This window comes from Macaca mulatta, chromosome 10 (assembly GCF_049350105.2).
Source record: "Macaca mulatta isolate MMU2019108-1 chromosome 10, T2T-MMU8v2.0, whole genome shotgun sequence".
Classification (NCBI taxonomy): domain Eukaryota; kingdom Metazoa; phylum Chordata; class Mammalia; order Primates; family Cercopithecidae; genus Macaca; species Macaca mulatta.
Window position 1 is genome coordinate 50649734 of NC_133415.1, and position 14035 is coordinate 50663768.

The following is a 14035-nucleotide window of genomic DNA, read 5'->3' on the forward strand; positions in this document are numbered from 1 at the left end:
CACAGAAATAAGGCTAGCAAAGAGATCCACGAAATACAGATGTAACTCTGTGAGATGAATTAACAGAACACCAAGCAGTTTCTCAGAAAGCTTGTTTCCAGATTTCATCTGAGGATATTTCCTTTTTCACCATAGCCCTCTATGGGCTTCCAAATATCACTTTGCCAATTTCAAAAGAACTGTCTTAGCGAAAGGCTTCTTGAGGGGAAAGCTGTAACTCTGTTAGATGATTTCACAGAACGCAAAGAAGTTTCTCAGAAAGCTTCCTTCTCTTTGTTATCGGAGGATATTTCCTTTGGCCCTATAGTCTTCAAAGGGATCCGAAATATCTGTTCTCAGATTCCACAGAAATAAGGCTAGCAAAGACATCCAAGAAATACAGATGTAACTCTGTGAGATGAATTAACAGAACACTAAGCAGTTTCTCAGAAAGCTTCTTTCCAGATTTCATCTGAAGATATTTCCTTTTTCATCATAGCCCTCTATGGGCTTCCAAATATCACTTTGCCAATTCCACAAGAAGTGTCATAGCGAAAGGCTTCTTGAGGGGAAAGCTGTAACTCTGTGAGATGATTTCACAGAACACAAAGAAGTTTCTCAGAAACCTTGTTTCTCTTTGTTATCGGAGGATATTTCCTTTGGCCCTATAGTCTTCAAAGGGATCGGAAATATCTGTTCTCAGATTCCACAAAAATAAGGCTAGCAAAGAGATCCACGAAATACAGATGTAACTCTGTGAGATGAATTAACAGAACACCAAGCAGTTTCTCAGAAAGCTTCTTTCCATATTTCATCTGAGGATATTTCCTTTTTCACCGTAGCCCTCTAAGGGTTTCCAAATATCACTTTGCCAATTCCACAAGAACTGTCTTAGCGAAAGGCTTCTTGAGGGGAAAGCTGTAACTCTGTGAGTTGATTTCACAGAACACAAAGAAGTTTCTCAGAAAGCTTCTTTCTCTTTGTAATCGGAGGATATTTCCTTTGGCCCTATAGTCTTCAAAGGGATCCGAAATATCTGTTCTCAGATTCCACAGAAATAAGGCTAGCAAGAGATCCACGAAATACAGATGTAACTCTGTGAGATGAATTAACAGAACACCAAGCAGTTTCTCAGAAAGCTTCTTTCCAGATTTCATCTGAGGATATTTCCTTTTTCACCATAGCCCTCTATGGGCTTCCAAATATCACTTTGCCAATTCCACAAGAACTGTCTTAGCGAAAGGCTTCTTGAGGGGAAAGCTGTAACTGTGTGAGATGATTTCACAGAACGCAAAGAAGTTTCTCAGAAAGCTTCCTTCTCTTTGTTATTGGAGGATATTTCCTTTGGCCCTATAGTCTTCAAAGGGATCCGAAATATCTGTTCTCAGATTCCACAGACATAAGGCTAGCAAAGAGATCCAAGAAATACAGATGTAACACTGTGAGATGAATTAAGAGAACACCAAGCAGTTTCTCAGAAAGCTTCTTTCCAGATTTCATCTGAGGATATTTCCTTTTTCACCATAGCCCTCTTTGGGCTTCCAAATAGCACTTTGCCAATTCCACAAGAAGTGTCTTAGCGAAAGGCTTCTTGAGGGGAAAGCTGTAACTCTGTGAGATGATTTCACAGAACACAAAGAACTTTCTCAGAAAGCTTCTTTCTGTTTGTTATCAGAGGATACTTCCTTTTGCTCTATAGTCTTCAAAGGGATCCGAAATATCTGTTCTCAGATTCCACAGAAATAAGGCTAGCAAAGAGATCCACGAAATACAGATGTAACTCTGTGAGATGAATTAACAGAACACCAAGCCGTTTCTCAGAAAGCTTCTTTCCAGATTTCATCTGAGGATATTTCCTTTTTCACCATAGCCCACTATGGGCTTCCAAATATCACTTTGCCAATTCCACAAGAACTGTCTTAGCGAAAGGCTTCTTGAGGGGAAAGCTGTAACTCTGTGAGATGATTTCACTGAACAGAAAGAAGTTTCTCAGAAAGCTTCTTTCTCTTTGTTATCGGAGGATAATTCCTTTGGCCCTATAGTCTTCAAAGGGATCCGAAATATCTGTTCTCAGATACCACAGAAATAAAGCTAGCAAAGAGATCCACGAAATACAGATGTAACTCTGTGAGATGAATTAACAGAACACCAAGCAGTTTCTCAGAAAGCTTCTTTCCAGATTTCATCTGAGGATATTTCCTTTTTCACCATGGCCCTCTATGGGATTCCAAATATCACTTTGCCAATTCCACAAGAACTGTCTTAGCGAAAGGCTTCTTGAGAGGAAAGCTGTAACTCTGTGAGATGATTTCACAGAACAGAAAGAAGTTTCTCAGAAAGCTTCTTTCTCTTTGTTATCGGAGGATAATTCCTTTGGCCCTATAGTCTTCAAAGGGATCCGAAATATCTGTTCCCAGATTCCACAAAAATAAGGCTAGCAAAGAGATCCACGAAATACAGATGTAACTCTGTGAGATGAATTAACAGAACACCAAGCAGTTTCTCAGAAAGCTTCTTTCCAGATTTCATCTGAGGATATTTCCTTTTTCACCATAGCCCTCTATGGGCTTCCAAATATCACTTTGCCAATTCCAAAAGAACTGTCTTAGCGAAAGGCTTCTTGAGGGGAAAGCTGTAACTCTCTTAGATGATTTCACAGAACGCAAAGAGGTTTCTCAGAAAGCTTCCTTCTCTTTGTTATCGGAGGATATTTCCTTTGGCCCTATAGTCTTCAAAGGGATCCGAAATATCTGTTCTCAGATTCCACAGAAATAAGGCTAGCAAAGAGATCCACGAAATACAGATGTAACTCTGTGAGATGAATTAACAGAACACCAAGCAGTTTCTCAGAAAGCTTCTTTCCAGATTTCATCTGAGGATATTTCCTTTTTCACCATAGCCCTCTAAGGAATTCCAAATATCACTTTGCCAATTCCACAAGAAGTGTCTTAGCGAAAGGCTTCTTGAGGGGAAAGCTGTAACTCTGTGAGATGATTTCACAGAACACAAAGAAGTTTCTCTGAAAGCATCTTACTCTTTGTTATCGGAGGATATTTCCTTTGGCCCTATAATCTTCAAAGGGATCCGAAATATCTGTTCTCAGATTCCACAGAAATAAGGCGAGCAAAGTGATCCACGAAATACAGATGTAACTCTGTGAGATGAATTAACAGAACACCAAGCAGTTTCTCAGAAAGCTTCTTTCCAGATTTCATCTGAGTATATTTCCTTTTTCACCATAGCCCTCTAAGGGCTTCCATATATCACTTTGCCAATTCCACAAGAACTGCCTTAGCGAAAGGCTTTTTGAGGGGAAAGATGTAACTCTGTGAGGTGATTTCACAGAACGCAAAGAAGTTTCTCAGAAAGCTTCCTTCTCTTTGTTATCGGAGGATACTTCCTTTGGCCCTATAGTCTTCAAAGGGATCCGAAATATCTGTTCTCAGATTCCACAGAAATAAGGCTAGCAAAGAGATCCAAGAAATACAGATGTAACTCTCTGAGATGAATTAACAGAACACTAAGCAGTTTCTCAGAAAGCTTCTTTCCAGATTTCATCTGAGGATATTTCCTTTTTCACCATAGCCCTCTATGGGCTTCCAAATATCACTTTCCCAATTCCACAAGAAGTGTCTTAACGAAAGGCTTCTTGAGGGGAAAGCTGTAACTCTGTGAGATGATTTCACAGAACACAAAGAAGTTTCTCAGAAACCTTGTTTCTCTTTGTTATCGGAGGATATTTCCTTTGGCCCTATAGTCTTCAAAGGGATCGGAAATATCTGTTCTCAGATTACACAAAAATAAGGCTAGCAAAGAGATCCACGAAATACAGATGTAACTCTGTGAGATGAATTAACAGAACACCAAGCAATTTCCTAGAAAGCTTCTTTCCATATTTCATCTGAGGATATTTCCTTTTTCACCATAGCCCTCTATGGGTTTCCAAATATCACTTTGCCAATTCCACAAGAACTGTCTTAGCGAAAGGCTTCTTGAGGGGAAAGCTGTAACTCTGTGAGTTGATTTCACAGAACACAAAGAAGTTTCTCAGAAAGCTTCTTTCTCTTTGTAATCGGAGGATATTTCCTTTGGCCCTATAGTCTTCAAAGGGATCTGAAATATCTGTTCTCAGATTCCACAGAAATAAGGCTAGCAAGAGATCCACGAAATACAGATGTAATCTGTGAGATGAATTAACAGAACACCAAGCAGTTTCTCAGAAAGCTTCTTTCCAGATTTCATCTGAGGATATTTCCTTTTTCACCATAGCCCTCTATGGGCTTCCAAATATCACTTTGCCAATTCCACAAGAACTGTCTTAGCGAAAGGCTTCTTGAGAGGAAAGCTGTAACTCTCTGACATGATTTCACAGAACACAAAGAAGTTTCTCAGAAAGCTTGTTTCTCTTTGTTATCAGAGGACATTTCCTTTGGCCCTATAGTCTTCAAAGGGATCCGAAATATCTGTTCTCAGATTCCAAAGAAATAAGGCTAGCAAAGAGATCCACGAAATACAGATGTACCTCTGTGAGATGAATTAACAGAACACCAAGCAGTTTCTCAGAAAGCTTCTTTCCAGATTTCATCTGAGGATATTTCCTTTTTCACCATAGCCCTCTATGGGCTTCCAAATATCACTTTGCCAATTCCAAAAGAACTGTCTTAGCCAAAGACTTCTTGAGGGGAAAGCTGTAACTCTGTGAGATGATTTCACAGAACAGAAAGAAGTTTCTCAGAAAGCTTCTTTCTCTTTGTTATCGGAGGATAATTCCTTTGGCCCTATAGTCTTCAAAGGGATCCGAAATATCTGTTCTCAGATTCCACAGAAATAAGGCTAGCAAAGAGATCCACGAAATACAGATGTAACTCTGTGATATGAATTAAGAGAACACCAAGCAGTTTCTCAGAAAGCTTCTTTCCAGATTTCATCTGAGGATATTTCCTTTTTCACCATAGCCCTCTATGGGCTTCCAAATATCACTTTGCCAATTCAACAAGAAGTGTCTTAGCGAAAGGCTTCTTTAGGGGAAAGCTGTAACTCTGTGAGATGATTTCACAGAACGCAAAGAAGTTTCTCAGAAAGCTTCCTTCTCTTTGTTATCGGAGGATATTTCCTTTGGCCCTATAGTATTCAAAGGGATCCGACATATCTGTTCTCAGATTCCACAGAAAAACGGCTAGCAAAGAGATCCAAGAAATACAGATGTAACTCTGTGAGATGAATTAACAGAACACTAAGCAGTTTCTCAGAAAGCTTCTTTCCAGATTTCATCTGAGGATATTTCCTTTTTCACCATAGCCCTCTAGGGGTTCCAAATATCACTTTCCCAATTCCACAAGAAGTGTCTTAGCGAAAGGCTTCTTGAGGGGAAAGCTGTAACTCTGTGAAATGATTTCACAGAACACAAAGAAGTTTCTCAGAAACGTTGTTTCTCTTTGTTATCGGAGGATATTTCCTTTGGCCCTATAGTCTTCAAAGGGATCCGAAATATCTGTTCTCAGATTCCACAAAAATAAGGCTAGCAAAGAGATCCACGAAATACAGATGTAGCTCTGTGAGATGAATTAACAGAACACCAAGCAGTTTCTCAGAAAGCTTCTTTCCAGATTTCATCTGAGGATATTTCCTTTTTCACCATAGCCCTCTATGGGCTTCCAAATATCACTTTCCCAATTCCACAAGAACTGTCTTAGCGAAAGGCTTCTTGAGGGGAAATCTGTAACTCTGTGAGATGATTTCACAGAACACAAAGATCTTTCTCAGAAAGATTCTTTCTCTTTGTTATCAGAGGATACCTTCTTTTGCCCTATAGTCTTCAAAGGGATCCGAAATATCTGTTCTCAGATTCCACAGAAATAAGGCTAGCAAAGAGATCCACGAAATACGGATGTAACTCTGTGAGATGAATTAACAGAACACCAAGCAGTTTCTCAGAAAGATTCTTTCCAGATTTCATCTAAGGATATTTCCTTTTTCACCATAGCCCTCTATGGGCTTCCAAATATCACTTTGCCAATTCCACAAGAACTGTCTTAGCGAAAGGCTTCTTGAGGGGAAAGCTGTAACTCTGTGAGTTGATTTCACAGAACACAAAGAAGTTTCTCAGAAAGCTTCTTTCTCTTTGTAATCGGACGATATTTCCTTTGGCCCTATAGTCTTCAAAGGGATCCGAAATATCTGTTCTCATGTTTCACAGAAATAAGGCTAGCAAAGAGATCCACGAAATGCAGATGTAACTCTGTGAGATGAATTAACAGAACACTAAGCAGTTTCTCAGAAAGCTTCTTTCCTGATTTCATCTGAGGATATTTCCTTTTTCAACATAGCCCTCTATGGGTTTCCAAATATCACTTTGCCAATTCCACAAGAACTGTCTTAGCGAAAGGCTTCTTGAGGGGAAAGCTGTAACTCTGTGAGTTGATTTCACAGAACACCAAGAAGTTTCTCAGAAAGCTTCTTTCTCTTTGTAATCGGAGGATATTTCCTTTGGCCCTATAGTCTTCAAAGGGGTCCGAAATATCTGTTCTCAGATTCCACAGAAATAAGGCTAGCAAAGAGATCCACGAAATACAGATGTAACTCTTTGAGATGAATTAACAGAACACTAAGCAGTTTCTCAGAAAGCTTCTTTCCAGATTTCATCAGAGGATATTTCCTTTTTCACCATAGCCCTCTAGGGGCTTCCAAATATCACTTTGCCAATTCCACAAGAACTGTCTTAGCGAAAGGCTTCTTGAGGGGAAAGCTGTAACTCTGTGAGGTGATTTCACAGAACACAAAGGAGTTTCTCAGAAAGCTTGTTTCTCTTTGTTATCAGAAGACATTTCCTTTGGCCCTATATTCTTCAAAGGTATCCGAAATATCTGTTCTCAGATTCCACAGAAATAAGGCTAGCAAAGAGATCCACGAAATACAGATGTACCTCAGTGAGATGAATTAACAGAACACCAAGCAGTTTCTCAGACAGCTTCTTTCCAGATTTCATCTGAGGATATTTCCTTTTTCACCTTAGCCCTCTATCGGCTTCCAAATATCACTTTGCCAATTCCAAAAGAACTGTCTTAGCCAAAGGCTTCTTGAGTGGAAAGCTGTAACTCTATGAGATGATTTCACAGAACAGAAAGAAGTTTCTCAGAAAGCTTCTTTCTCTTTGTTATCGGACGATAATTCCTTTGGCCCTATTGTCTTCAAAGGGATCCGAAATATCTGTTCTCAGATTCCACAGAAATAAGGCTAGCAAAGAGATCCACGAAATACAGATGTAAGTCTGTGATATGAATTAACAGAACACCAAGCAGTTTCTCAGAAAGCTTCTTTCCAGATTTCATTTGAGGATATTTCCTTTTTCACCATAGCCCTCTATGGGCTTCCAAATATCACTTTCCCAATTCCACAAGAAGTGTCTTGGCGAAAGACTTCTTTAGGGGAAAGCTGTAACTGTGTGAGATGATTTCACAGAACGCAAAGAAGTTTCTCAGACAGCTTCCTTCTCTTTGTAATCGGAGGATATTTCCTTTGCCTCTATATTCTTCAAAGGGATCCGAAATATCTGTTCTCAGATTACACAGAAATAAGGCTAGCAAAGAGATCCACGAAATACAGATGTAACTCTGTGAGACGAATTAACAGAACACCAAGCAGTTTCTCAGAAAGCTTGTTTCCAGATTTCATCTGAGGATATTTCCTTTTTCACCATAGCCCTCTATGGGCTTCCAAATATCAGTTTGCCAATTCCACAAGAACTGTCTTAGCGAAAGGCTTCTTGAGGGGAAAGCTGTAACTCGGTGAGATGATTACACAGAACGCAAAGAAGTTTCTCAGAAACCTTGTTTCTCTTTGTTATCGGAGGATATTTCCTTTGGCCCTATAGTCTTCAAAGGGATCCGAAATATCTGTTCTCAGATTCCACAGAAATAAGGCTAGCAAAGAGATCCACGAAATACAGATGTAACTCTGTGAGATGAATTAACAGAACACCAAGCAGTTTCTCAGAAAGCTTCTTTCCAGATTTCATCTGAGGATATTTCCTTTTTCCACATAGCCCTCTATGGGCTTCCAAATATCACTTTGCCAATTCCACAAGAACTGTCTTAGCGAAAGGCTTCTTGAGAGGAAAGCTGTAACTCTGTGAGATGATTTCACAGAACACAAAGAAGTTTCTCAGAAAGCTTGTTTCTCTTTGTTATCAGAGGACATTTCCTTTGGCCCTATAGTCTTCAAAGGGATCCGAAATATCTGTTTTCAGATTCCACCGAAATAAGGCTAGCAAAGAGATCCACCAAATACAGATGTAACTCTGTGAGATGAATTAACAGAACACCAAGCAGTTTCTCAGAAAGCTTCTTTCCAGATTTCATCTGAGGATATTTCCTTTTTCACCATAGCCCTCTATGGGTTTCCAAATATCACTTTGCCAATTCCACAAGAACTGTCTTAGCGAAAGGCTTCTTGAGGGGAAAGCTGTAACTCTTTGAGAAGATTTCACAGAACAGAAAGAAGTTTCTCAGAAAGCTTCTTTCTCTTTGTTATCGGAGGATAATTCCTTTGGCCTTATAGTCTTCAAAGGGATCCGAAATATCTCTTCTCAGATTCCACAGAAATAAGGCTAGCAAAGAGATCCACGAAATACAGATGTAACTCTGTGAGATGAATTAACAGAACACCAAGCAGTTTCTCAAAAAGCTTGTTTCCAGATTTCATCTGAGGATATTTCCTTTTTCACCATAGCCCTCTATGGGCTTCCAAATATCACTTTGCCAATTCCACAAGAACTGTCTTAGCGAAAGGCTTCTTGAGGGGAAAGCTGTATCTCTGTGAGTTGATTTCACAGAACACAAGGAAGTTTCTCAGAAAGCTTCTTTCTCTTTGTAATCGGACGATATTTCCTTTGGCCCTATAGTCTTCAAAGGGATCCGAAATATCTCTTCTCAGATTCCACAAAAATAAGGCTAGCAAAGAGATCCACGAAATACAGATGTAACTCTGTGAGATGAACTAACAGAACACTAAGCAGTTTCTCAGAAAGCTTCTTTCCAGATTTCATCAGAGGATATTTCCTTTTTCACCATAGCCCTCTATGGGCTTCCAAATATCACTTTGCCAATTCCACAAGAACTGTCTTAGCAAAAGGCTTCTTGACTGGAAAGCTGTAACTCTGTGAGATGATTTCACAGAACACAAAGAAGTTTCTCTGAAAGCATCTTTCTCTTTGTTATCGGAAGATATTTCCTTTGGCCCTATAATCTTCAAAGGGATCCGAAATATCTGTTCTCAGATTCCACAGAAATAAGGCTAGCAAAGAGATCCACGAAATACAGATGTAACTCTGTGAGATGAATTAACAGAACACCAAGCAGTTTCTCAGAAAGCTTCTTTCCAGATTTCATCTGAGGATATTTCCTTTTTCACCATAGCCCTCTATGGGCTTCCAAATATCACTTTGCCAATTCCACAAGAACTGTCTTAGCGAAAGGCTTCTTGAGGGGAAAGCTGTAACTCTGTGAGTTGATTTCACAGAACCCAAAGAAGATTCTCAGAAAGCTTCTTTGTCTTTGTAATCGGACGATATTTCCTTTGGCCCTATAGTCTTCAAAGGGATCCGAAATATCTGTTCTCATGTTTCACAGAAATAAGGCTAGCAAAGAGATCCACGAAATACAGATGTTACTCTGTTAGATGAATTAACAGAACACTAAGCAGTATCTCAGAAAGCTTCTTTCCAGATTTCATCAGAGGATATTTCCTTTTTCACCATAGCCCTCTATGGGCTTCCAAATATCACTTTGCCAATTCCACAAGAAGTGTCTTAGCGAAAGGCTTCTTCAGTGGAAAGCTGTAACTCTGTGAGATGATTTCACAGAACGCAAAGAGGTTTCTCAGAAAGCTTCCTTCTCTTTGTTATCGGAGGATATTTCCTTTGGCCCTATAGTCTTCAAAGGGATCCGAAATATCTGTTCTCAGATTCCACAGAAATAAGGCTAGCAAAGAGATCCAAGAAATACAGATGTAACTCTGTGAGATGAATTAACAGAACACTAAGCAATTTCTCAGAAAGCTTCTTTCCAGATTTCATCTGAAGATATTTCCTTTTTCATCATAGCCCTCTATGGGCTTCCAAATATCACTTTGCCAATTCCACAAGAAGTGTCTTAGCGAAAGGCTTCTTGAGGGGAAAGCTGTAACTCTGTGAAATGATTTCACAGAACACAAAGAAGTTTCTCAGAAACCTTGTTTCTCTTTGTTATCGGAGGATATTTCCTTTGGCCCTATAGTTTTCAAAGGGATCCGAAATATGTGTTCTCAGATTCCACAAAAATAAGGCTAGCAAAGAGATCCACGAAATACAGATGTAACATGTGAGATGAATTAAGAGAACACCTAGCAGTTTCTCAGAAAGCTTCTTTCCAGATTTCATCTGAGGATATTTCCTTTTTCACCGTAGCCCTCTATGGGCTTCCAAATATCACTTTGCCAATTCCACAAGAACTGTCTTAGCGAAAGGCTTCTTGAGGGGAAAGCTGTAACTCTGTGAGATGATTTCACAGAACACAAAGAACTTTCTCAGAAAGCTTCTTTCTCTTTGTTATCAGAGGATACTTCCTTTGGCCCTATAGTCTTCAAAGGGATCCGAAATATCTGTTCTCAGATTCCACAGAAATAAGGCTAGCAAAGAGATCCACGAAATACAGATGTAACTCTGTGAGATGAATTAACAGAACACCAAGCAGTTTCTCAGAAAGCTTCTTTCCAGATTTCATCTGAGGATATTTCCTTTTTCACCATAGCCCTCTAAGGAATTCCAAATATCACTTTGCCAATTCCACAAGAAGTGTCTTAGCGAAAGGCTTCTTGAGGGGAAAGCTGTAACTCTGTGAGATGATTTCACAGAACACAAAGAAGTTTCTCTGAAAGCATCTTACTCTTTGTTATCGGAGGATATTTCCTTTGGCCCTATAATCTTCAAAGGGATCCGAAATATCTGTTCTCAGATTCCACAGAAATAAGGCTAGCAAAGAGATCCACGAAATACAGATGTAACTCTGTGAGATGAATTAACAGAACACCAAGCAGTTTCTCAGAAAGCTTCTTTCCAGATTTCATCTGAGTATATTTCCTTTTTCACCATAGCCCTCTAAGGGCTTCCAAATATCACTTTGCCAATTCCACAAGAACTGTCTTAGCGAAAGGCTTTTTGAGGGGAAAGATGTAACTCTGTGAGGTGATTTCACAGAACGCAAAGAAGTTTCTCAGAAAGCTTCCTTCTCTTTGTTATCGGAGGATATTTCCTTTGGCCCTCTAGTCTTCAAAGGGATCCGAAATATCTGTTCTCAGATTCCACAGAAATAAGGCTAGCAAAGAGATCCAAGAAATACAGATGTAACTCTCTGAGATGAATTAACAGAACACTAAGCAGTTTCTCAGAAAGCTTCTTTCCAGATTTCATCTGAGGATATTTCCTTTTTCACCATAGCCCTCTATGGGCTTCCAAATATCACTTTCCCAATTCCACAAGAAGTGTCTTAACGAAAGGCTTCTTGAGGGGAAAGCTGTAACTCTGTGAGATGATTTCACAGAACACAAAGAAGTTTCTCAGAAACCTTGTTTCTCTTTGTTATCGGAGGATATTTCCTTTGGCCCTATAGTCTTCAAAGGGATCGGAAATATCTGTTCTCAGATTCCACAAAAATAAGGCTAGCAAAGAGATCCATGAAATACAGATGTAACTCTGTGAGATGAATTAACAGAACACCAAGCAATTTCTCAGAAAGCTTCTTTCCATATTTCATCTGAGGTTATTTCCTTTTTCACCATAGCCCTTTATGGGCTTCCAAATATCACTTTGCCAATTCCACAAGAACTGTCTTAGCGAAAGGCTTCTTGAGGGGAAAGCTGTAACTCTGTGAGATGATTTCACTGAACAGAAAGAAGTTTCTCAGAAAGATTCTTTCTCTTTGTTATCGGAGGATAATTCCTTTGGCCCTATAGTCTTCAAAGGGATCCGAAATATCTGTTCTCAGATTCCACAGAAATAAGGCTAGCAAAGAGATCCACGAAATACAGATGTAACTCTGTGAGATTAATTAACAGAACACCAAGCAGTTTCTCAGAAAGCTTCTTTCCAGATTTCATCTGAGGATATTTCCTTTTTCACCATAGCCCTCTATGGGATTCCAAATATCACTTTGCCAATTCCACAAGAACTGTCTTAGCGAAAGACTTCTTGAGAGGAAAGCTGTAACTCTCTGACATGATTTCACAGAACACAAAGAAGTTTCTCAGAAAGCTTGTTTCTCTTTGTTATCGGAGGATATTTCCTTTGGCCCTATAGTATTCAAAGGGATCCGACATATCTGTTCTCAGATTCCACAGAAAAACGGCTAGCAAAGAGATCCAAGAAATACAGATGTAACTCTGTGAGATGAATTAACAGAACACTAAGCAGTTTCTCAGAAAGCTTCTTTCCAGATTTCATCTGAGGATATTTCCTTTTTTACCATAGCCCTCTAGGGGTTCCAAATATCACTTTCCCAATTCCACAAGAAGTGTCTTAGCGAAAGGCTTCTTGAGGGGAAAGCTGTAACTCTGTGAAATGATTTCACAGAACACAAAGAAGTTTCTCAGAAACCTTGTTTCTCTTTGTTATCGGAGGATATTTCCTTTGGCCCTATAGTCTTCAAAGGGATCCGAAATATCTGTTCTCAGATTCCACAAAAATAAGGCTAGCAAAGAGATCCACGAAATACAGATGTAGCTCTGTGAGATGAATTAACAGAACACCAAGCAGTTTCTCAGAAAGCTTCTTTCCAGATTTCATCTGAGGATATTTCCTTTTTCACCATAGCCCTCTATGGGCTTCCAAATATCACTTTGCCAATTCCACAAGAACTGTCTTAGCGAAAGGCTTCTTGAGGGGAAAGCTGTAACTCTGTGAGTTGATTTCACAGAACACCAAGAAGTTTCTCAGAAAGCTTCTTTCTCTGTGTAATCGGAGGATATTTCCTTTGGCCCTATAGTCTTCAAAGGGGTCCGAAATATCTGTTCTCAGATTCCACAGAAATAAGGCTAGCAAAGAGATCCACGAAATACAGATGTAACTCTTTGAGATGAATTAACAGAACACTAAGCAGTTTCTCAGAAAGCTTCTTTCCAGATTTCATCAGAGGATATTTCCTTTTTCACCATAGCCCTCTAGGGGCTTCCAAATATCACTTTGCCAATTCCACAAGAACTGTCTTAGCGAAAGGCTTCTTGAGGGGAAAGCTGTAACTCTGTGAGATGATTTCACAGAACACAAAGAAGTTTCTCAGAAAGCTTGTTTCTCTTTGTTATCAGAAGACATTTCCTTTGGCCCTATATTCTTCAAAGGTATCCGAAATATCTGTTCTCAGATTCCACAGAAATAAGGCTAGCAAAGAGATCCACGAAATACAGATGTACCTCAGTGAGATGAATTAACAGAACACCAAGCAGTTTCTCAGACAGCTTCTTTCCAGATTTCATCTGAGGATATTTCCTTTTTCACCTTAGCCCTCTATGGGCTTCCAAATATCACTTTGCCAATTCCAAAAGAACTGTCTTAGCCAAAGGCTTCTTGAGGGGAAAGCTGTAACTCTGTGAGATGATTTCACAGAACAGAAAGAAGTTTCTCAGAAAGCTTCTTTCTCTTTGTTATCGGAGGATAATTCCTTTGGCCCTATTGTCTTCAAAGGGATCCGAAATATCTGTTCTCAGATTCCACAGAAATAAGGCTAGCAAAGAGATCCACGAAATACAGATGTAAGTCTGTGATATGAATTAACAGAACACCAAGCAGTTTCTCAGAAAGCTTCTTTCCAGATTTCATTTGAGGATATTTCCTTTTTCACCATAGCCCTCTATGGGCTTCCAAATATCACTTTCCCAATTCCACAAGAAGTGTCTTGGCGAAAGACTTCTTTAGGGGAAAGCTGTAACTCTGTGAGATGATTTCACAGAACGCAAAGAAGTTTCTCAGACAGCTTCCTTCTCTTTGTAATCGGAGGATATTTCCTTTGGCCCTATATTCTTCAAAGGGATC